At 43.6% G+C, this 23,125-nt stretch overlaps 1 protein-coding gene across 9 annotated transcripts in view; it reads right to left on the bottom strand.

Annotated features, from left to right (window-relative positions):
- Positions 1 to 23,125, bottom strand: part of DOCK10 (dedicator of cytokinesis 10) — a 448,273-nt gene that overhangs the window by 186,451 nt on the left and 238,697 nt on the right. The window lies entirely within an intron of this gene.

Below are 23,125 nucleotides of genomic sequence, written 5' to 3'. Positions count from 1 at the left end.
ATTATGTATAATTTTTGGAAAACACGTTTTTATGAGAAATTCGTCTAGTTTCTGACAACATTGTGCGTACAGTGTGAGAAGTAATGAGAAATTTCTGCACACCATCCCCGGTTGTCTGGGTTTTTACTGTAACAGCGATAGTGTCTGAAGCCACTTTAGGATGCGATAAAAGTGCAAAGTTTCTGTAAACTATATATGCAAAACAGTAAGAGTCGCAGTTTGGTTTTGTTGACTAAGTTCAACCCATTACACCCTTACATTTTGTGCTTTCCCTTCTTCCTCTCCTTCTTCCAAGGGCCATACTTTCTTAGTTTTCCACTGACATGGGGATTTATTTTTGTGGGACGTGCTGTAGTTTTGAAGAACACTCTCACGAACACTGCCCACTTGCTGCACACACGACTCAAGTATGACTGTAAAGGGGTGACTCCGCTTCCCACACTCACCTATCACAATAGGCTAACACGGAGTTGTGCCAGCTCACACAGCCAGCTCACACTTCTTGCTGCCACCACTTTTCGTTTTGTTAGGCCAGCGAGACTACAGACCTGGGGAACACATTAGGATACAATGCCCAGGTTTCCTAAGCACCTGATAGGTACTCTTCTTGCACTCTGGCATATACAGGGTAACACAACCAGGCTATACTTTCCATTTTCAGGGTTGTGGGTACGATTAGAGCCGCATAAAACAAACAAACTTATTACAGTTTAGATTTATTTTACCAAAAAAGGTACAATGCTTAAAATTTCCAAAAAGCTGAAATAACAAAACAACATACAGAAAAGCAAGAACAGCTTAAAATTACAATGAATAAGTACAAAAACATGTTATGAAGTGGATCCGCGAATGCTTTGGGCAGAGCAGATCACCACAGGAATTTGGACAGATCTACAATACATGTTATCTCTCCGAGGATCTGGCCATCAGGCTTTCTGGATATTATAAAGGGTGTCATCCAAACCCGCCACCCCTATTCCTGGTCAGGCGAGAAGAGAATTGCAAATTGTATTCGCAGACATGGGTGAAAAGACAAAACACACCCAATGTGTGTTATATTTTCCCACAAGAACCTCCTAGTGGAATAATATGACCGCCATATTTCCACGCATACTTTCAACATCCTAGAAACACCAAACATGACTATGGTATACCCATAATTTGGGTTCATATAAGATTTCTGTTGTTTCTTAAGGCTGGAAATCCTGGCACTTGAACTTACAGAAACGAATATGTCCTCCGATTACAGATATATCGGTGGATGATGTTGAAATATAGCATTTCCATTGCCATGTGAGGTATCTGAATAGTAGGCATTCCGACTAGCTTGTGGGCAATAATTTTCCCTTTATTAGCACTAGTGATGAGCGAGTTGTTCGGGTGCTCGGTACTCGAATCAAGCAAGTACGACTGCTCGGGTGCTCGACTCAAGTAACGAGCATAATGTACCCAAATGCATCCAAATGCTTGACTGAGTATCGAGCAGTGGCAAAAATGCTCTCCCATCACTAATTAGCACCTGTTTGCTGCTAATGAGGATGTATACAGTCAAAGTTTGCCCTTCCATACATTGTCAGTTACTCATTAATTTAATTAATCTACACACCGAGAAGAAGAAGCTGCCAAGTGTTCAGTGATATCAGATTTTAATTACTCTACCGAACCCTCACCAGAGCCCCCAGGCCGATCAGGATGAGCCAAGTGAAAAGCACGAACCAAATCAGTGGCATGGACATCGGAGGCAACAACCCAAGAATTATCCTCCTGGCCATAACCCTTCCACTTGACAAGATACTGAAGCCTCCGCCTCGAAAAACGAGAATCCAAAATCTTCATAACCTCATATTCCAACTCTCCCTCAACCAACACCGGGGCAGGAGGGTCAACCGAGGGAACAACGGGCACCACATATTTCCGCAACAAAGATCTATGGAAAACATTACGAATGGCAAAAGAGGCAGGAAGAGCTAAACGAAAAGACACCGGATTAATAATTTCAGAAATTTTATAAGGACCAATAAACCGAGGCTTAAACTTAGGAGAAGAAATCTTCATAGGAACATGACGAGAAGACAACCAAACCAAATCCCCCACACGAAGCCGGGGACCAACACACCGACGGCGGTTAGCAAAACGTTGAGCCCTTTCCTGAGACAACGTCAAATTGTCCACCACATGAGTCCAAATCTGCTGCAGCCTGTCCACCACAGAATTAACACCAGGACAATCAGAAGGCTCAACCTGCCCAGAAGAAAAACAAGGATGAAAACCAAAATTACAAAAGAAAGGTGAAACCAAAGTAGCCGAACTAGCCCGATTATTAAGGGCAAACTCGGCCAACGGCAAGAAAGACACCCAATCATCCTGATCAGCAGACACAAAGCATCTCAAATAGGTCTCCAAGGTCTGATTAGTTCGCTCAGTTTGGCCATTAGTCTGAGCATGAAACGCCGAAGAAAAAGACAAATCAATGCCCATCCTAGCACAAAAGGCCCGCCAAAATCTAGAGTCAAACTGAGAACCTCTGTCAGACACAATATTCTCCGGAATGCCATGCAAACGAACCACATACTGAAAAAATAATGGAACCAGATCTGAGGAGGAAGGCAACTTAGGCAAAGGTACCAGATGGACCATTTTAGAGAACCGGTCACAAACAACCCAGATAACAGACATCTTCTGGGAAACAGGAAGATCCGAAATAAAATCCATGGAAATCTGCATCCAGGGCCTCTCAGGGACCGGCAAAGGCAAAAGCAACCCACTAGCGCGGGAACAGCAAGGCTTGGCCCGGGCGCAAGTCCCACAGGACTGCACAAAAGCACGCACATCGCGCGACAAGGAAGGCCACCAAAAGGACCTAGCAACCAAATCTCTGGTACCAAAAATCCCAGGATGACCAGCCAACACTGAACAATGAACCTCAGAAATTACCTTACTTGTCCATCTATCAGGAACAAACAGCTTCCCCACAGGACAGCGGTCAGGCCTATCAGCCTGAAATTCCTGAAGCACCCGCCGCAAATCAGGGGAGATAGCAGAAAGAATCACCCCCTCCTTAAGAATGCCAACCGGCTCAAGGACTCCAGGAGAATCAGGCGAAAAACTCCTAGAGAGGGCATCAGCCTTAACATTCTTAGATCCCGGAAGATACGAGACCACAAAATCAAAACGGGAGAAAAACAGGGACCATCGAGCCTGTCTAGGATTCAGCCGCTTGGCCGACTCGAGGTAAATCAGATTCTTATGATCGGTCAGGACCACAACTGTTATGATAAGGTAATTCAGTACCACAATGGACATAGAAGTCAGAGCACATACAGTGACCTGACAATAATCCAAAAACATAGAACGAGCTCTGAGACCTGGGAACTCTGCTGACCGCAATCCCTAATCCTCTCCAACCACACTAAAGGCAGCCGTGGATTGCGCCTAACGCTCCCTATGCAACTCGGCACAGCCTGAGAAACTAGCTAGCCTGAAGATAGAAAATAAGCCTACCTTGCCTCAGAGAAATACCCCAAAGGAAAAGGCAGCCCCCCACATATAATGACTGTGAGTTAAGATGAAAAGACAAACGTAGAGATGAAATAGATTTAGCAAAGTGAGGCCCGACTTTCTGAACAGAGCGAGGATAGGAAAGGTAACTTTGCGGTCAACACAAAACCCTACAAATAACCACGCAAAGGGGGCAAAAAGACCCTCCGTACCGACTAACGGCACGGAGGTACACCCTCTGCGTCCCAGAGCTTCCAGCAAGCAAGAACAACCAGATAAGCAAGCTGGACAGGAAAAAACAGAAAACAAAAATAACAAAAGCGGAACTTAGCTATGCAGAGCAGCAGGCCACAGGAATGATCCTAGAGGAAGCAAGTCCAATACTAGAACATTGACTGGAGGCCAGGATCAAAGCACTAGGTGGAGTTAAATAGAGCAGCACCTAACGACTTCACCACATCACCTGAGGAAGGAAACTCAGAAGCCGCAGTACCACTTTCCTCCACCAACGGAAGCTCATAGAGAGAATCAGCCGAAGTACCACTTGTGACCACAGGAGGGAGCTCTGCCACAGAATTCACAACAGTACCCCCCCCCCTTGAGGAGGGGTTACCGAACCCTCACCAGAGCCCCCAGGATGACCAGGATGAGCCATATGAAAGGCACGAACAAGATCGGGAGCATGGACATCAGAGGCAAAGACCCAGGAATTATCTTCCTGAGCATAACCCTTCCACTTAACCAGATACTGGAGTTTCCGTCTAGAAACACGAGAATCCAAAATCTTCTCCACAATATACTCCAACTCCCCCTCCACCAAAACCGGGGCAGGAGGATCAACAGATGGAACCATAGGTGCCACGTATCTCCGCAACAATGACCTATGGAATACGTTATGGATGGAAAAAGAATCTGGAAGGGTCAAACGAAAAGACACAGGATTAAGAACCTCAGAAATCCTATACGGACCAATGAAATGAGGTTTAAACTTAGGAGAGGAAACCTTCATAGGAATATGACGAGAAGACAACCAAACCAAATCCCCAACACGAAGTCGGGGACCCACACAGCGTCTGCGATTAGCGAAACGTTGAGCCTTCTCCTGGGACAAGGTCAAATTGTCCACTACATGAGTCCAAATCTGCTGCAACCTGTCCACCACAGTATCCACACCAGGACAGTCCGAAGACTCAACCTGCCCTGAAGAGAAACGAGGATGGAACCCAGAGTTGCAGAAAAACGGCGAAACCAAGGTAGCCGAGCTGGCCCGATTATTAAGGGAGAACTCAGCCAAAGGCAAAAAGGACACCCAGTCATCCTGATCAGCAGAAACAAAGCATCTCAGATATGTTTCCAAGGTCTGATTGGTTCGTTCGGTCTGGCCATTAGTCTGAGGATGGAAAGCCGAGGAAAAAGACAAATCAATGCCCATCCTAGCACAAAAGGCTCGCCAAAACCTCGAAACAAACTGGGAACCTCTGTCAGAAACGATATTCTCTGGAATGCCATGTAAACGAACCACATGCTGGAAGAACAATGGCACCAAATCAGAGGAGGAAGGTAATTTAGACAAGGGTACCAAATGGACCATCTTAGAGAAGCGATCACAAACCACCCAAATGACTGACATTTTTTGAGAGACGGGAAGATCTGAAATAAAATCCATAGAGATATGTGTCTAAGGCCTCTTCGGGACCGGCAAGGGCAAAAGCAACCCACTGGCACGAGAACAGCAGGGCTTAGCCCGAGCACAAATCCCACAGGACTGCACAAAAGAACGCACATCCCGCGACAGAGATGGCCACCAAAAGGATCTAGCCACTAACTCTCTGGTACCAAAGATTCCAGGATGACCAGCCAACACCGAACAATGAACCTCAGAGATAACTTTATTCGTCCACCTATCAGGGACAAACAGTTTCTCCGCTGGGCAATGATCAGGTTTATTAGCCTGAAATTTTTGCAGCACCCGCCGCAAGTCAGGGGAGATGGCAGACACAATTACTCCCTCTTTGAGAATACCCGCCGGCTCAGATAAACCCGGAGAGTCGGGCACAAAACTCCTAGACAGGGCATCCGCCTTTACATTTTTAGAGCCCAGATGGTACGAAACCACAAAGTCAAAACGGGCAAAAAACAGCGACCAACGAGCCTGTCTAGGATTCAACCGCTTGGCAGACTCGAGATAAGTCAAGTTCTTATGATCAGTCAGGACCACCACGCGATGCTTAGCTCCTGCAAGCCAATGACGCCACTCCTCGAATGCCCACTTCATGGCCAGCAACTCTCGATTGCCAACATCATAATTTCGCTCAGCAGGCGAAAACTTCCTGGAAAAGAAGGCGCATGGTTTCATCACCGAGCCATCAGAACTTCTCTGCGACAAAACAGCCCCCGCTCCAATCTCAGAAGCATCAACCTCGACCTGGAATGGAAGCGAAACATCTGGTTGACACAACACAGGGGCAGAAGAAAAACGACGCTTCAACTCTTGAAAAGCTTCCACAGCAGCAGAAGACCAATTGACCACATCAGCACCCTTCTTGGTCAAATCGGTCAATGGTTTAGCAATACTAGAAAAATTGCAGATGAAGCGACGATAAAAATTAGCAAAGCCCAGGAACTTTTGCAGACTTTTCAGAGATGTCGGCTGAGTCCAATCATGGATGGCCTGGACCTTAACAGGGTCCATCTCGATAGTAGGAGGGGAAAAAATGAATCCCAAAAATGAAACCTTCTGAACACCAAAGAGACATTTTGATCCCTTCACAAACAAAGAATTAGCACGCAGGACTTGAAACACCGTTCTGACCTGCTTCACATGAGACTCCCAATCATCCGAGAAGATCAAAATATCATCCAAGTAAACAATCAGGAATTTATCCAGGTACTCTCGGAAGATGTCATGCATAAAGGACTGAAACACTGATGGAGCATTGGCAAGTCCGAATGGCATTACAAGGTACTCAAAATGGCCCTCGGGCATATTAAATGCAGTTTTCCATTCATCGCCTCGCTTAATACGCACAAGATTATACGCACCACGAAGATCTATCTTGGTGAACCAACTAGCCCCCTTAATCTGAGCAAACAAATCAGATAACAGCGGCAAGGGGTACTGAAATTTAACCGTGATCTTATTTAGAAGGCGGTAATCTATACAAGGTCTCAGCGAACCATCCTTCTTGGCCACAAAAAAGAATCCCGCTCCCAATGGTGACGATGACGGGCGAATATGCCCCTTCTCCAAGGACTCCTTCACGTAACTCCACATAGCGGCGTGCTCAGGCACAGATAAATTAAACAGTCGACCTTTTTGGAATTTACTACCAGGAATCAAATCCATAGCACAATCACAATCCCTATGCGGAGGTAGGGTATCGGACTTGGGCTCATCAAATACATCCCGGTAATCAGACAAGAACTCTGGAACCTCAGAAGGGGTGGATGACGAAATAGACAGAAATGGGACATCCACATGTACCCCCTGACAACCCCAGCTGGATACTGACATGGATTTCCAATCTAATACTGGATTATGGACTTGTATCCATGGCAACCCCAACACGACCACATCATGCAGATTATGCAACACCAGAAAGCGAATAACCTCCTGATGTGCAGGAGCCATGCACATGGTCAGCTGGGTCCAGTACTGAGGCTTATTCTTGGCCAAAGGTGTAGCATCAATTCCTCTCAATGGAATAGGACACTGCAAGGGCTCCAAGAAAAACCCACAACGCCTAGCATACTCCAAGTCCATCAAATTCAGGGCAGCACCTGAATCCACAAATACCATGACAGAATAAGATGACAAAGAGCAGATCAAGGTAACGGACAAAAGAAATTTTGACTGTACCGTACCAATGGTGGCAGACCTAGCGAACCGCTTAGTGCGCTTAGGACAATCAGAGATAGCATGAGTGGAATCCCCACAGTAGAAACACAGCCCATTCTGACGTCTGTGTTCTTGCCGTTCAACTCTGGTTAAAGTCCTATCGCACTGCATAGGCTCAGGTTTATGCTCAGATAATACCGCCAAATGGTGCACAGATTTACGCTCACGCAAGCGTCGACCGATCTGAATGGCCAAAGACATAGACTCATTCAGACCAGCAGGCATAGGAAATCCCACCATGACATCCTTAAGGGCTTCAGAGAGACCCTTTCTGAAAATAGCTGCGAGCGCACCTTCATTCCATTGAGTGAGTACGGACCACTTTCGAAATTTCTGACAATATACCTCTATCTCATCCTGACCCTGACACAGAGCCAGCAAATTTTTCTCTGCCTGATCCACCGAATTAGGTTCATCGTACAGCAATCCGAGCACCAGGAAAAACGCATCAATATTACATAATGCAGGAACTCCTGGCGCAAGAGAAAATGCCCAGTCCTGAGGGTCGGCACGTAAAAAAGAAATAATGATCCTAACTTGTTGAACTGGGTCACCAGAGGAGCGAGGTTTCAAAGCCAGAAATAGTTTACAATTATTTTTGAAACTCAGAAATTTAGTTCTATCTCCAAAAAACAAATCAGGAATAGGTATTCTAGGTTCTAACATAGATTTCTGATCAATAGTGTCTTGAATCTTTTGTACTCTTGCCGTGAGCTGATCCACACATGAAGACAGAACTTTAATGTCCATCGCTACACCTGTGTCCTGAACCACCCAAATGTGTAGGGGAAAAAAAAGGCAAAACACAGGGCAGAGAAAAAAAAATGGTCACAGAACTTCTTTTTTCCCTCTATTGAGAATCATTAGTACTTTGGGCCTCCAGTACTGTTATGATAAGGTAATTCAGTACCACAATGGACATAGAAGTCAGAGCACATACAGTGACCTGACAATAATCCAAAAACATAGAACGAGCTCTGAGACCTGGGAACTCTGCTGACCGCAATCCCTAATCCTCTCCAACCACACTAAAGGCAGCCGTGGATTGCGCCTAACACTCCCTATGCAACTCGGCACAGCCTGAGAAACTAGCTAGCCTGAAGATAGAAAATAAGCCTACCTTGCCTCAGAGAAATACCCCAAAGGAAAAGGCAGCCCCCCACATATAATGACTGTGAGTTAAGATGAAAAGACAAACATAGAGATGAAATAGATTTAGCAAAGTGAGGCCCGACTTTCTGAACAGAGCGAGGATAGGAAAGGTAACTTTGCGGTCAACACAAAACCTTACAAATAACCACGCAAAGGGGGCAAAAAGACCCTCCGTACCGACTAACGGCACGGAGGTACACCCTCTGCGTCCCAGAGCTTCCAGCAAGCAAGAAAAACCAGATAAGCAAGCTGGACAGGAAAAAACAGAAAACAAAAATAACAAAAGCGGAACTTAGCTATGCAGAACAGCAGGCCACAGGAACGATCCTAGAGGAAGCAAGTCCAATACTAGAACATTGACTGGAGGCCAGGATCAAAGCACTATGTGGAGTTAAATAGAGCAGCACCTAACGACTTCACCACATCACCTGAGGAAGGAAACTCAGAAGCCGCAGTACCACTTTCCTCCACCAACGGAAGCTCATAGAGAGAATCAGCCGAAGTACCACTTGTGACCACAGGAGGGAGCTCTGCCACAGAATTCACAACACACAACACGGTGTTTAGCTCCCTCAAGCCAATGTCGCCACTCCTCAAACGCCCACTTCATAGCCAACAACTCCCGATTGCCGACATCATAATTGCGTTCCGCAGGCGAAAACTTTCTGGAAAAAAAAGCACACGGTTTCATCAAAGAACCATCAGACTCCCTCTGAGACAAAACGGTCCCTGCCCCAATCTCAGAAGCGTCGACCTCAACCTGAAAAGGAAGAGAAACATCCAGTTGACGCAACACAGGGGCAGAAGTAAATCGGCGTTTAAGCTCCTGAAAGGCCTCAACAGCCTCAGAGGACCAATTAGTCACATCAGCGCCTTTCTTTGTCAAATCAGTAAGGGGCTTAACCACACTGGAAAAATTGGCAATGAAGCGGCGATAGAAATTAGCAAAGCCCAAAATTTTTGAAGACCCTTCACAGATGTGGGTTGGATCCAGTCATGAATAGCTTGGACCTTAACAGGATCCATTTCTATAGACGAGGGAGAAAAAATAAAACCCAAAAAAGAGACCTTCTGAACTCCGAATAGGCACTTAGACCCCTTCACAAATAAAGCATTATCACGAAGGATCTGGAATACCATCCTGACCTGCTTCACATGAGACTCCCAATCATCGGAAAAAATCAAAATATCATCCAAATATACGACCATGAATTTATCAAGATAATTGCGGAAAATATCATGCATGAAAGACTGGAACACAGATGGAGCATTAGAGAGCCCAAATGGCATCACAAGGTATTCAAAATGGCCTTCGGGCGTATTAAATGCAGTTTTCCATTCGTCACTCTGTTTAATACGAACAAGATTATATGCCCCTCGGAGGTCAATCTTAGTAAACCAACTAGCCCCCTTAATCTGAGCAAACAAATCAGTAAGCAAAGGCAAGGGGTATTGGAATTTGACCGTGATGTTATTAAGAAGACGATAATCAATACAGGGTCTCAAGGAGCCATCCTTCTTAGCAACAAAAAAGAAACCCGCTCCCAATGGTGACGAAGAGGGCCGAATATACCCTTTCTCCAAAGATTCCTTAACATAGCTCCGCATGGCGGCATGCTCTGGCAAAGACAGATTGAAAAGTCGGCCCTTAGGGAACTTACAACCTGGAATCAAGTCAATAGCACAATCACAGTCCCTATGCGGTGGAAGGGAACTGGACTTGGGCTCATCAAATACATCCTGGAAATCCGACAAAAACTCAGGGACCTCAGAAGAGGGGGAAGAGGAAATTGACATCAAAGGAACGTCACTATGTACTCCTCGACAACCCCAACTAGTCACCGACATAGTTTTCCAATCCAGCACCGGATTATGTTCCTGTAACCATGGAAATCCCAGTACAACAACATCATGCAGGTTATGCAACACCAGAAAACGGCAATCTTCCTGATGTGCAGGAGCCATGTACATAGTCATCTGTGTCCAGTACTGAGGTTTATCCTTGGCCAAGGGTGTAGCATCAATGCCCCTCAAAGGAATAGGGCTCTGCAAAGGCTGCAAGGAAAAACCACAGCGCCTGGCGAAATCTAAGTCCATTAAATTCAGGGCAGCGCCTGAATCCACAAATGCCATGACAGAAAAGGACGACAATGAGCAAATCAGGGTCACAGATAAGAGAAATTTAGGCTGTATAGTACTAATGGGAACAGACCTAGCGACTCTCTTAGTACGCTTAGGGCAATCAGAGATAACATGAGCCGAATCACCACAGTAAAAGCACAGCCTATTCTGACGTCTGAATTCCTGCCGTTCTATTCTAGTCAAAATACTATCACATTGCATAGGTTCAGGACTTTGCTCAGAGGATACTGCCATATGGTGCACAGCTTTGCGCTCGCGCAGACGCCGATCAATCTGAATGGCTAGACACATAGATTCGCTCAAACCGGCAGGCGTAGGAAAGCCCACCATAACATCTTTAAGGGTTTCAGAAAGACCTTTTCTGAAAATAGCAGCCAGAGCCTCTTCATTCCATTTAGTGAGCACAGACCATTTTCTAAATTTCTGGCAGTATAACTCTGCCGCTTCCTGACCTTGACACAAGGCCAACAGGGTTTTTTCTGCATGATCCACAGAATTAGGTTCGTCATACAATAATCCGAGCGCTTGAAAAAATGCATCTACATTCAATAATGCCGGATCCCATGTTTCAAGAGAAAAAGCCCAGTCTTGAGGGTCACCACGCAGCAAGGATATGATGATTTTTACTTGCTGAATGGGATCACCAGAAGAACGGGGTTTCAAAGCAAAAAACAATTCGCAGTTATTTTTAAAGTTCAAAAACTTGGATCTGTCCCCAAAAAACGAATCAGGAGTAGGAATTCTGGGCTCTAAAGCCGGAGTCTGGACAACATAGTCCTGGATACTCTGTACTCTTGCAGCAAGTTGATCCACACGAGAAAACAAACCCTGAACATTCATGCCAAAGCATATATCCTGAACCACCCAGAAATCAAGAGGAAAAAAAAAAAAAAAGACAAACCAAAGCACAGAAAAAAAAATGGTTCAGAACTTTATTTTCCTTCTTTTGAGATGCATTTAATTCATTTTTGGCCACTTGTACTGTTATGATACGGTGGTCTAGGAGCAACATAGAACGAGCTCTGAAGGATGTGGTAACTGTACTGACCGCAGTCCCTAAGCTCAACACAACACTAGAAGTAGCTGTGGAATGCTCCTAACTCTCCCTAGGCATCTCGTCACAGCCTAAGAGCTAACTACCCCTAAAGAAAGAAGCAGGAAAACTATATTGCCTCAGAGAAAATTCCCAAAGGATAGATTAGCCCCCCACAAATAATGACTGTGAGTGGAGAGGGAAAAGACATACACAGAATAAAACCAGGGTGAGCACAGGAGGCCAGTCTAGCTAAATAGATAGGACAGGATGGAATACTGTGCGGTCAGTATAAACACTACAAAAATCCACGCAGAGTTTACAAAAAAAAACTCCACACCTGACTAAAGGTGTGGAGGGCAAATCTGCCTCTCAGAGCTTCCAGCAAGACAGAATAAATTCACACTGATAAGCTGGACAAACATAAAAAACACAGAATGGATAGGTCCACAATCTATGGACAGAAAAGAGCAAGCAAAAACTTAGCTTAGCTGAACTGGTCAGGATAACAGGGAACTCCAAAGAGATGTGAATCCAACCAGAAACCATTTACAAGTGGCACTGGCTGAAGACAGAGCCAGACCTAAATAGCCGAGCAGAAGAGAAGATAAGTGGAGGCAGCTGATGACAGCTAACTCCGAGGAGCAGCCATACCACTAGAAACCACAAGAGGGAGCCCAAGAGCAGAACTCACAAAAGTGCCACTTACAACCACCAGAGGGAGCCCAAGAGTGGAATTCACAACACGCCGACTCCTGTCTCTGTGACCCACTGCTCCGCCACGCCCCTTGAAAAAAATGTGCTGAAAAACTCGGCTTATACACAAGTATATACGGTAAGTACTGTAGCTTAAAAATGTCAGAACTTTGTAAAATAATTGGTTTGTGTTTTCTGAAACATGTACATTTTTATATTTTCCAGAGATGGAGGGCTTGTTTCTATATGGTGAGTAGTTTTATTGGTAACATTTTTGGGTACATACATAATTTTGATTATTATTATTATTTATTTATATAGCACCATTGATTCCATGGTACTGTACCTGAGAAGGGGTTACATACAAATTACAGATATCACTTACAGTAAACAAACTAACAATTACAGATTCATACAGAGGGGAGAGGACCCTGCCCTTGCGGGCTTACATTCTACAGGATTGTGAGGAAGGAGACAGTAGGTCGAGGGTTGCAGCAGCTTCGGTAGTGGTGAGGAGGCAGCTGGGTCATTACAGGTTGTAAGCTTTCTTGAAGAGGTGGGTTTTCAGGTTCCGTCTGAAGGATGCAAATGTTTTGGACAATCGGAAGTGTTGGGGCACACACAGAATTCCAGATGATGGGGGATATTCGGGAGAAGTCTTGGAAGCGATTGGGTGAGGATCGAATAAGTGTGGAGGAGAGAAGAATGTCTTGGGGGGACCGGAGACTTACATGAGGGAAGATAGTGGAAGATTTGTTCGGAGATATATGGAGGAGACAGGTTATGGATGGCTTTGTACGTCAGTGTTAGTAGATAGAACTGGATACACTGGGAAATTGGAGCCAGTGAAGGGATTTGCAAAGAGGGGAAGCAGGAGTGTAGTGAGAAGAGATATTAATAAGTCGGGCAGCAGAGTTAAGGGCAGACTGGAGAGGTGCAAGTTTTAGCAGGTAGGCCACAGAAGAGGATGTTGCAGTAGTCGAGGCAGGAGATGATGAGGGCATGTACAAGCATTTTGATAGAGTATGGGTTGAGGAAAGAACTGATTCTGGAAATAATTTTGAGCTGGAGGCGAAAGGAGGTGGCGAGAGTTTGGATAACATTTTATTCATTTTTGGTGGATACGAGATCACTGCAAAACCTCAATTCAATCAGTTTGATATTTTCTTTAAGATATTTGCAATATTGATTAATTTATTTTTTATTTTCATTAAAGGGAACCTGTCACCAGTTTTGTCACAAAGCTGCTAAAAATATCATCTTAAGCTGGTTTCACATTTGCATTTAAAAACGCAGCGTTTTAAATGCAAACACATTTGGTGAAAAAACGCATGTAAACGCGTTTAAACGCTGCATTTTTTAGACGCATGCGTTTTTGCATGTTTTAATACAAACACGGCGTTTTGACGCGTTTATTTGCGTTTTTACCTGCGTTTGCGTTTTTGAAACGCATGATGAGAAGTGTGTGACAGCTGCCAATCATCAAAATCAACAAGAAAACCCACTATAAAAAGAAATAGCTAGGGTTAGGGTTAGGATCCCTAGTAACCCTAGGGATCCTAACCCTAACCCTAAGGGATCCTAGCCCTAACCCTAAGGGATCCTAACCCTAACCCTAAGGGATCCTAACCCTAACCCTAAGGGATCCTAACCCTAACCCTAAGGGATCCTAACCCTAACCCTAGGGATCCTAATCCTAACCCTTAGGGTTAGGGTTAGGATCCCTTATGGTTAGGGTTAGGGTTGGGGGTTGGCTTATCAGTGTGTATTCTTGTGTTTTTCTATTAAAACGCATGCGTTTAAAAACGCGTGCAAACGCATGTGCTTAAAAACGCATGCGTTTACATAGACAGCAATAGGTTTTTTTGCCGCAAAAAAACGCCACTAGAAATTACTACATGTTGCATTTCTGCAACAAAACGTATGCATAGAAACGACGCATGCGTCATCAAAACGCGGCAAAACGCATGCAAAAAAACGCATGCGTTTTTAAAGTTAAGTATAGGGAAAAAAAACGCATGTTTTTTTGCGCTAAAACGCAGCGGCAAAAAATGCAAATGTGAAACCAGCCTTACTCAGTGTCTGTGCTGTATTCCCTAAAACCTTATATCACCCCCCGATTCTCTCTGTATAGCCACTAAAACCTTTTCAATTTCTCCTGCGCAGTATGCTAATCGGGTCCATCCAGTACGATTGGCGTGGCTTGGATCCTTTCCACCTCTACCCGGCTGCTGCTCGCTGTCCTTGACGTGAGAAATCTCGCGCCTGTGCAGACAAATCATGTATCGCTTTTCAGCTGTGCCCGCAGTTGGGTAAAGCATACTGTGCAAGCGTGACACAAGAAGGAGGGGTGGAGAGGATCAAAGCCATGCCCATTGGACTGGATGGACCCGATTAGTATACAGAATGGGGAAATCAAAAAAATTTTAGGGAATGCAGCGCAGACACTGAGTAAGATGATATTTTTAGCTGTTATGTGACAAAACTGGTAACAGGTTCCCTTTTAATGGACTTTTATGGATTTAGCAATACCAAATATGTTTACTTTTTTATAGTTTTATTTCTTTCTTCTTTTTAGTTTCCCAAGAGGAGCTAAACGTGACAAAGTTGGATAACATGCACAATATAAAAGAAGACTTCATTACTGGAGTACACAGTAAAAACGATGGCAATGTAACAGGAAGCTTAATGTCACTTAGACCAAAATCAAGTGAATAGCCAATAGTCAATCCAACAAACAGAACAACAACCAAAAGAAGGAGGAGCCTATACTACAATATGAAAAGAGAAAGGAGGAAGGGAATTTCCAGCACGTCCATCCAGTGTAGGCAAAATTTCCAAGTTTATTAGAACATTTTAAAAAACAGTTTTTAAAAAAGAAGAGAGAAAGACTCTCTGCCTGACGCGTTTCTGGCGCACCATGGTGCCCCATTGGCTCCTATGACGCGTCAGGCAGAGAGTCTTTCTCTCTTCTTTTTTTTTTTTTAAATGTTCTAAGAAACTTGGAAATTTTACCTACACTGGATGGACGTGCTGGAAATTCCCTTCCTCCTTTCTCACTTCAGCTGAAATCACCAGCAGGTACGGCACCCACCAGTTATATTCATTGGCAACGGTTCACAAATGCATGTCTCAGTGTGTCAAGCTCCAACTTTTCCCTTTCCCCTCCTCTCTCCCTCAGACATACAATATGAAAACAATCAATGATTTTTATTATGCCATGAGTCACATTAGAGTCTATAGAAAAAGCATGAAAATATGGATATTCATATGGATATGGATGAAGTATTAACTATGGATGAAGGATTAACTATGTTACTATTCTGCGTCAGGAGGAGAGAAGGTTTTTCCACCAACATAGAAGAGGATTCTTTACTGTTAGGGCAGTGAGAATCTGGAATTCCTTGCCTGAGGAGGTGGTGATGGCGAACTCAGTCAAGGGGTTCAAGAGGCCTGGATGTCTTCCTGGAGCCTAACAATATTGTATCTTACAGTTATTAGGTTTTTTAGAAGGATGGAGATCTGGGGATTTATTCTGATGGAATATAGGCTGAACTGGATGGACAAATGTCTTTTTTCGGCCTTGCTAAGTGATGCAGCAATGTAAGTTGGTTGTGCATTTAGAAAATCTGGGAATTACTTATTATTAATTAATGTGTTAATATATGTAAAGTTAAGTACAAATTAATGAATAAATCAGACAAATATAAATACAACGCACAGAGCTGCAGTCTACAAATAACATAAATAGGATTTACAGTACAGAAACTTTTCCCACTCAAATCAGTCCAAAAACTGAAATGTAGACTTCAAAGGAGGACACTGAAGATAACAAAAAGTAAAACAAATTATACCACTTAAAGGGAATTTGTCAGCAGGTTTTTGCTCCTCATCTGAGAGCAGCGTAATATAAGGAAAGAGACCCTGAATATACCGCTGTAATAACGCAGTCAGGGTCTGAGTCATGCTCCCCGTGGTTTAGGAAGCATGAATCTACAGTCAGGTTCCCTGTAAAGTAGTTTCTGTCATTACATATTTCTGTGCATTTTTAATGGTCAAAGGTATCATTCATGTAATTTCCGTATGTTATGTGTTTGTGATCTACACATATATAAATCCGTTCATTTATCTGGCATCTTGCGCTGACAAACCCTTTGGTCTTGTTCACAACACTGGAAAATAAAAATGTTCAGGATCAGTAGTGATCAGGAGGAATTTGTTACTGGTACTGGTAGCTACAGTAAGAGAGATGAGGAGGGTCGCTAGAGGTGACTAATTCATTATGACTTCACAATAATCTCTCATACGTACATTTTTGCCAGCGGTTTTCACCATTGACCTCACTCAAATCAGTAAAAAAAAACACAGGGCAAAAAATGCATCAAAACCGCACATTTTTGCAGCTGCGTTTTTCCTGCCAAGAGATGCAGAATCCGCTGTCTTCAGCTTTTCTCAGCGCCACTCTGGTGCCGCTCTGCCATCTTGTCACCACAACTTCAGACTGACAGGAAGTCAGAGGTAATGGTCACAAGCTTTCAATGTAAGTCTATGAGAGCTACATTCTGGCTTTCATAGATTTACTTTGAGTTGTGACTTCCGGGCGTGATTGGTTCAGTTGCACGAATGCGTGATCAGACTGATTGTCATTTCTGCGCATGTGTGAACTACGTCACTAGTTTTCACTCTTTGTGCAGATGCAGAGGACTCAAAGCCTACGAGCGCACACGCGGACATCCAGGAGCACAGGATGTCATGCGCTCACGTGATTAGGTGTGTTGATCTTGAACACCTGAAACCTCTGGTAAGTACAACAGCTGACTTATATAATTGTTCATTGTTCTTGCATATAAAGGGACTCTGTCACCTGAATTTGGCGGGACTGGTTTTGGGTCATATGGGCGGAGTTTGCGGGTGTTTGATTCACCCTTTCCTTACCTGCTGGCTGCATGCTGGCTGCAATATTGGATTGAAGTTCATTCTCTGTCCTCCGTAGTACATGCCTGCACAAAGCAATCTTGCCTTGTGCAGGCGTGTACTATGGAGGACAGAGAATGAACTTCAATCCAATATTGCAGCCAGCATGCACTAAGCGGGTAAGGAAAGGGTGAATCAAACACCCGAAAACTCCGCCCATATGACCCAAAACCAGTCCCGCCAAATTCAGGTGACAGGTTCCCTTTAAACTGCGGCATATGCAGCAAACCACCATGCCACATGAGGAAGCCACAGTTGGGCATTCTTGCCAGTCATTTATTTTTTTTTTTTCTAGGACCTTGCTCTGGCCTTATTACAAACACGGTTCATAACAGATTGTGGTGAGATTCCTGCACTACATTTAGCAGTTCGAGATCTCTATTTAGTCAGCTTTTTGCAATATCTCTTTGCTATTGTCAGCAATTCATATTAATATAGTTCAGTATGTGGCCTCTTATTTGCACATGATCTTTCTGGCACCCTGTATTATGTTACTTTTGTAGGGCAAATCATTTATTATCTCTACTGTGAGTTTCTCCATGGACTTCTATCCATTATGTATATATTTGCACTGTGCACTTTAGCATTTTATTGTCCACATTGATATATCGTCTGAGCTTTATCCCCTTTTAGATGTATAGCTAAGTCTAAGATGGCCTCCTCTGTTGCTGTAGGCTTTGGCGATAAGTCTGCAAAGTTTCCGGCACATGTCAGTTGATTTCATTTCCCATTTTCCAGTACTCTATATGGCAAAACCAATGGAGTAGTTCAAAAGTACAACTCGTCCTGCAAAAAACAAGCCGTCACATGACCATATTGACGGTAAATAAAAAAGTTATGGCTCCGGGAAGAAGAGGAGCAATAAACAGAAACTCAAACACGGAAAAGCCCATGGTGGTGAGGGGGGTAAACATTTTTATATGGCTGACTACATATGCAAATACTACAGTTTTGGTTCCTGGATACATTATTGTGCATATTGTAAAGGTTGATACCATCCATTTGGTCATAAGATTGTCAGATTGTCATCCTTATTGTGAGCTTTTGTATGTTTTCATTTCATTTTTTAACTGTTTTTAATGTGTGTTGCAGTTTATTTCGATAAACTCTTTATGTTTACAGTATATGCTGGTCCCTTTGTACATAGCATGTCTCCCTTTTCTTTGTTTCTTTGACTCCCGGATCACCCAGGAAACACTGGAGAGATCCGACAGGTCACAAACTGCAGAAGACGACCAGAGCGGCACCAAGAACAGCTTAAAATGGCGGCTGATAAGTATAAGACAGGGAGCAGGGAACTTAGATTAGCAGCACCACTCCAGGGCTGCTATAAGAAAAATGCTGGGGTAATGCTTTAAGAGGAGACTAATAACAGATTCCTTTAAGGTGGGATCGCAGGGTCAGTAACTTTACTGATCAATCCCTTCACCGTTATTCAAGAAATATTCCAAAATATCACAAGATCGGGATACTAGATGCCTGATGGCGAGGAGACCCCTTCAGTTCAAAAACAACATTATTCTGATGGATGTTGCACAGATTCAGCCATCATGTTCTCACACTGATCTCAGTCTTTGTCACTCTCCTCTTGCAGAACAAGGCCTGATAATTGCAGAACATTCAGTCTCAGGCAGGTGCATTTTATTGTGGGATTCCCCAAGGTTTTCAGTCTTCTTTGTGTCATCGCTTCCAATAAATATGCAAAAACATTTGATTTTAAGTAGCATAGCTGTCATAACAAATGGTTATACCTGAGGTCAGGCAGCAAAAAGCTCTTATTAGCAAGTGAGATTTAATTCTCAGCGCCTTGAGATCTGTAAGATGCTTTCAAGTAAACATCTTTATTTTATGCAAAGTATATAAAAAAAAAATACCGAATTGATGGTTGTTTTATACAAAACTCTTCAGCATTTTAACATCTCTAGAGGTAGAAGAGTTACAGACTCACCACCCCAACCTCAATACCAAAAGCTTGCTACTCTGTAAAATTCTAAGAAAAGTCGAGTCAATGTCACCATAGCTTTCAAAAAGTTAGTAAATTATAGAGAATATTCAGTCCAATCTGTGGACGGCATGGAGTAAAGAAGAAGTTGAGCGCAACCATATATAGGTGTGTTGCATAACTTGCATGTTATACCTCTTAGACCACATTTTGCTTATTTTCTTATGAATTTCTTATTGATCACCGTTTGCTGTTATGCCCACATATGGGAGGGATTTCTATGTGCTGTGAAGGTTTAAAGGTAACTTAAGACTCATTTAACAAGAGGGAATCACTGTTCATTAGAATGCTCGTTAGCTGATCAGTTTGTGAAAACATGTCGACAGTCAACCTACTAATGAGCAAATCACTCATTAATTGGGTGATCTGACCTTTCATTCTGGCAGTAAAATCGTTGTCGACAGCACATCGTCCTGTGTAAACAGGTTATCTTCTGTTAATAACATAATATTCTATGCACTCTAAACAATCATATTAACACTCGTTCTCTGTGCATAGAAATCTCATCGGCTTGTCTAAACAGGCAAATAAATGGCTGCCTATCGGCTTGTATATAGCTGGTCAGTGATCACATAGCGGTCAGCAGATGAGAATGCACCGTTAGTTTTGAACTTCAGGAAAATGTCTGTTCCCCTCATTTTAATAATACACTTGTCCATCTCTGAGTCATTACATTACCAGGGATTCAAGCTTCAGGAGGCTAATTTGCATATTCCAGGTGCCTTCTGGGAGAAGCGAAGTCTCCCTAAGCTAGAAGATCGTTGGGTACAGCCGGGACCAGCTGCTTCGAAAGCATCACCAAACCAGGGATTCAAGCTTCAGGAGGCTAATTTGCATATTCCAGGTGCCTTCTGGGAGAAGCGAAGTCTCCCTAAGCTAGAAGATCGTTGGGTACAGCCGGGACCAGCTGCTTCGAAAGCATCACCAAACCAGGGATTCAAGCTTCAGGAGGCTAATTTGCATATTCCAGGTGCCTTCTGGGAGAAGCGAAGTCTCCCTAAGCTAGAAGATCGTTGGGTACAGCCGGGACCAGCTGCTTCGAAAGCATCACCAAACCAGGGATTCAAGCTTCAGGAGGCTAATTTGCATATTCCAGGTGCCTTCTGGGAGAAGCGAAGTCTCCCTAAGCTAGAAGATCGTTGGGTACAGCCGGGACCAGCTGCTTCGCAAGCATCACCAAACCGAATTTTTGCCTGTAGGACATTATTGCAAGAGAGCTTGGCTGAGTAGATTACACAAGAAGGAAAACACACAGCAAGTCAGCAGGATCTAGGAGCAACATGGCAGATGTGACAACCTACATGGTGAGCTGCAGCATGTGCTACATGTTCACAGATCGACCAGAAGAAGAATCCAATTTCACCTGTCAGAAGTGTAGACTAGTGGCCCTTTTAGAAGAAAAGGTGCGGGGTCTGGAAGAAAGAATAGCAACTTTGAAACTCATCAAAGAGAATGAAGACTTTCTAGACAGAACAGAAGCATCTCTACTGGTCACAGAAGGTGCAAAAAGTGTCAGAGAACCTCCAAAAGCAGATGAGTGGAAGCATGTGACCAAAAGAAGCAAGAAGACCATGGAGAAATCACCAACCACACAACTGAAGAACCGATATCAAATCTTTGTAGAGGATGAAGATGGCACACCTAAGAATGAAGCAATACCAGCAAGCAAAAAAGAAAAGGGCACACAGCAACAAGTGACAGCAAAAAGTACAGCCAAGAAGCAACGAAGAGTGGTGGTGGTGGGAGACTCACTACTGAGAGGCACAGAAGCAGCCATCTGCAGACCGGACATAACTGCAAGAGAAGTATGCTGCCTTCCAGGTGCGATGATCAAGGATGTGACCGATAGGATACCAAAGCTCTTCAGCTCCAAGGACGTCCACCCATTTCTTCTGATACATGTTGGCACCAATGACACGGCAAGGAAGGACCTACCGACAATCTGCAAGGACTTTGAAGAGTTGGGGAAGAAAGTAAAGGAACTGGATGCACAGGTAGTTTTTTCTTCTATCCTTCCAGTAGACGGGCATGGCACCAGGAGATGGAACAGGATCCTTGATGCAAACAACTGGCTAAGACGATGGTGCAGACAACAAGGATTTGGATTCCTGGACCACGGTGTGAATTACTGGTATGATGGACTCCTCGCCAGAGACGGACTACACCTCAACAAACCTGGGAAACACACATTCGCCAGAAGACTCGCTACACTCATCAGGAGGGCGTTAAACTAGAAGAAGAGGGGACGGGAAGAAAAACATTAGACTCGAACAAAGACGACCCAGGAAAACATACTCAGAAGGGAGGTAAGAACATTTCTAAAACAATCCACAGTGAGGAGATTGGAACAAAACAAAATCCTCTAAACTGCATGCTCGCAAACGCCAGAAGCCTGACAAACAAGATGGAAGAACTAGAAGCAGAAATATCTACAGGTAACTTTGACATAGTGGGAATAACCGAGACATGGTTAGATGAAAGCTATGACTGGGCAGTTAACTTACAGGGTTACAGTCTGTTTAGAAAGGATCGTAAAAATCGGAGAGGAGGAGGGGTTTGTCTCTATGTAAAGTCTTGTCTAAAGTCCACTTTAAGGGAGGATATTAGCGAAGGGAATGAGGATGTCGAGTCCATATGGGTTGAAATTCATGGAGGGAAAAATGGTAACAAAATTCTCATTGGGGTCTGTTACAAACCCCCAAATATAACAGAAACCATGGAAAGTCTACTTCTAAAGCAGATAGATGAAGCTGCAACCCATAATGAGGTCCTGGTTATGGGGGACTTTAACTACCCGGATATTAACTGGGAAACAGAAACCTGTGAAACCCATAAACGCAACAGGTTTCTGCTAATAACCAAGCAAAATTATCTTTCACAATTGGTGCAGAATCCAACCAGAGGAGCAGCACTTTTAGACCTAATACTATCTAATAGACCTGACAGAATAACAAATCTGCAGGTGGTTGGGCATTTAGGAAATAGCGACCACAATATTGTGCAGTTTCACCTGTCTTTCACTAGGGGGACTTGTCAGGGAGTCACAAAAACATTGAACTTTAGGAAGGCAAAGTTTGAACAGCTTAGAGATGCCCTTAATCTGGTAGACTGGGACAATATCCTCAGAAATGAGAATACAGATAATAAATGGGAAATGTTTAAGAACATCCTAAATAGGCAGTGTAAGCGGTTTATACCTTGTGGGAATAAAAGGACTAGAAATAGGAAAAACCCAATGTGGCTAAACAAAGAAGTAAGACAGGCAATTAACAGTAAAAAGAAAGCATTTGCACTACTAAAGCAGGATGGCACCATTGAAGCTCTAAAAAACTATAGGGAGAAAAATACTTTATCTAAAAAACTAATTAAAGCTGCCAAAAAGGAAACAGAGAAGCACATTGCTAAGGAGAGTAAAACTAATCCCAAACTGTTCTTCAACTATATCAATAGTAAAAGAATAAAAACTGAAAATGTAGGCCCCTTAAAAAATAGTGAGGAAAGAATGGTTGTAGATGACGAGGAAAAAGCTAACATTAAACACCTTCTTCTCCACGGTATTCACGGTGGAAAATGAAATGCTAGGTGAAATCCCAAGAAACAATGAAAACCCTATATTAAGGATCACCAATCTAACCCAAGAAGAGGTGCGAAACCGGCTAAATAAGATTAAAATAGATAAATCTCCGGGTCCGGATGGCATACACCCACGAGTACTAAGAGAACTAAGTAA

The sequence above is a fragment of the Ranitomeya imitator genome, chromosome 5, assembly GCF_032444005.1.
Source record: "Ranitomeya imitator isolate aRanImi1 chromosome 5, aRanImi1.pri, whole genome shotgun sequence".
Taxonomy (NCBI): domain Eukaryota; kingdom Metazoa; phylum Chordata; class Amphibia; order Anura; family Dendrobatidae; genus Ranitomeya; species Ranitomeya imitator.
Note: the sequence above shows the minus strand (reverse complement) of the source record. Positions and strands in the feature narration are given on the sequence as shown.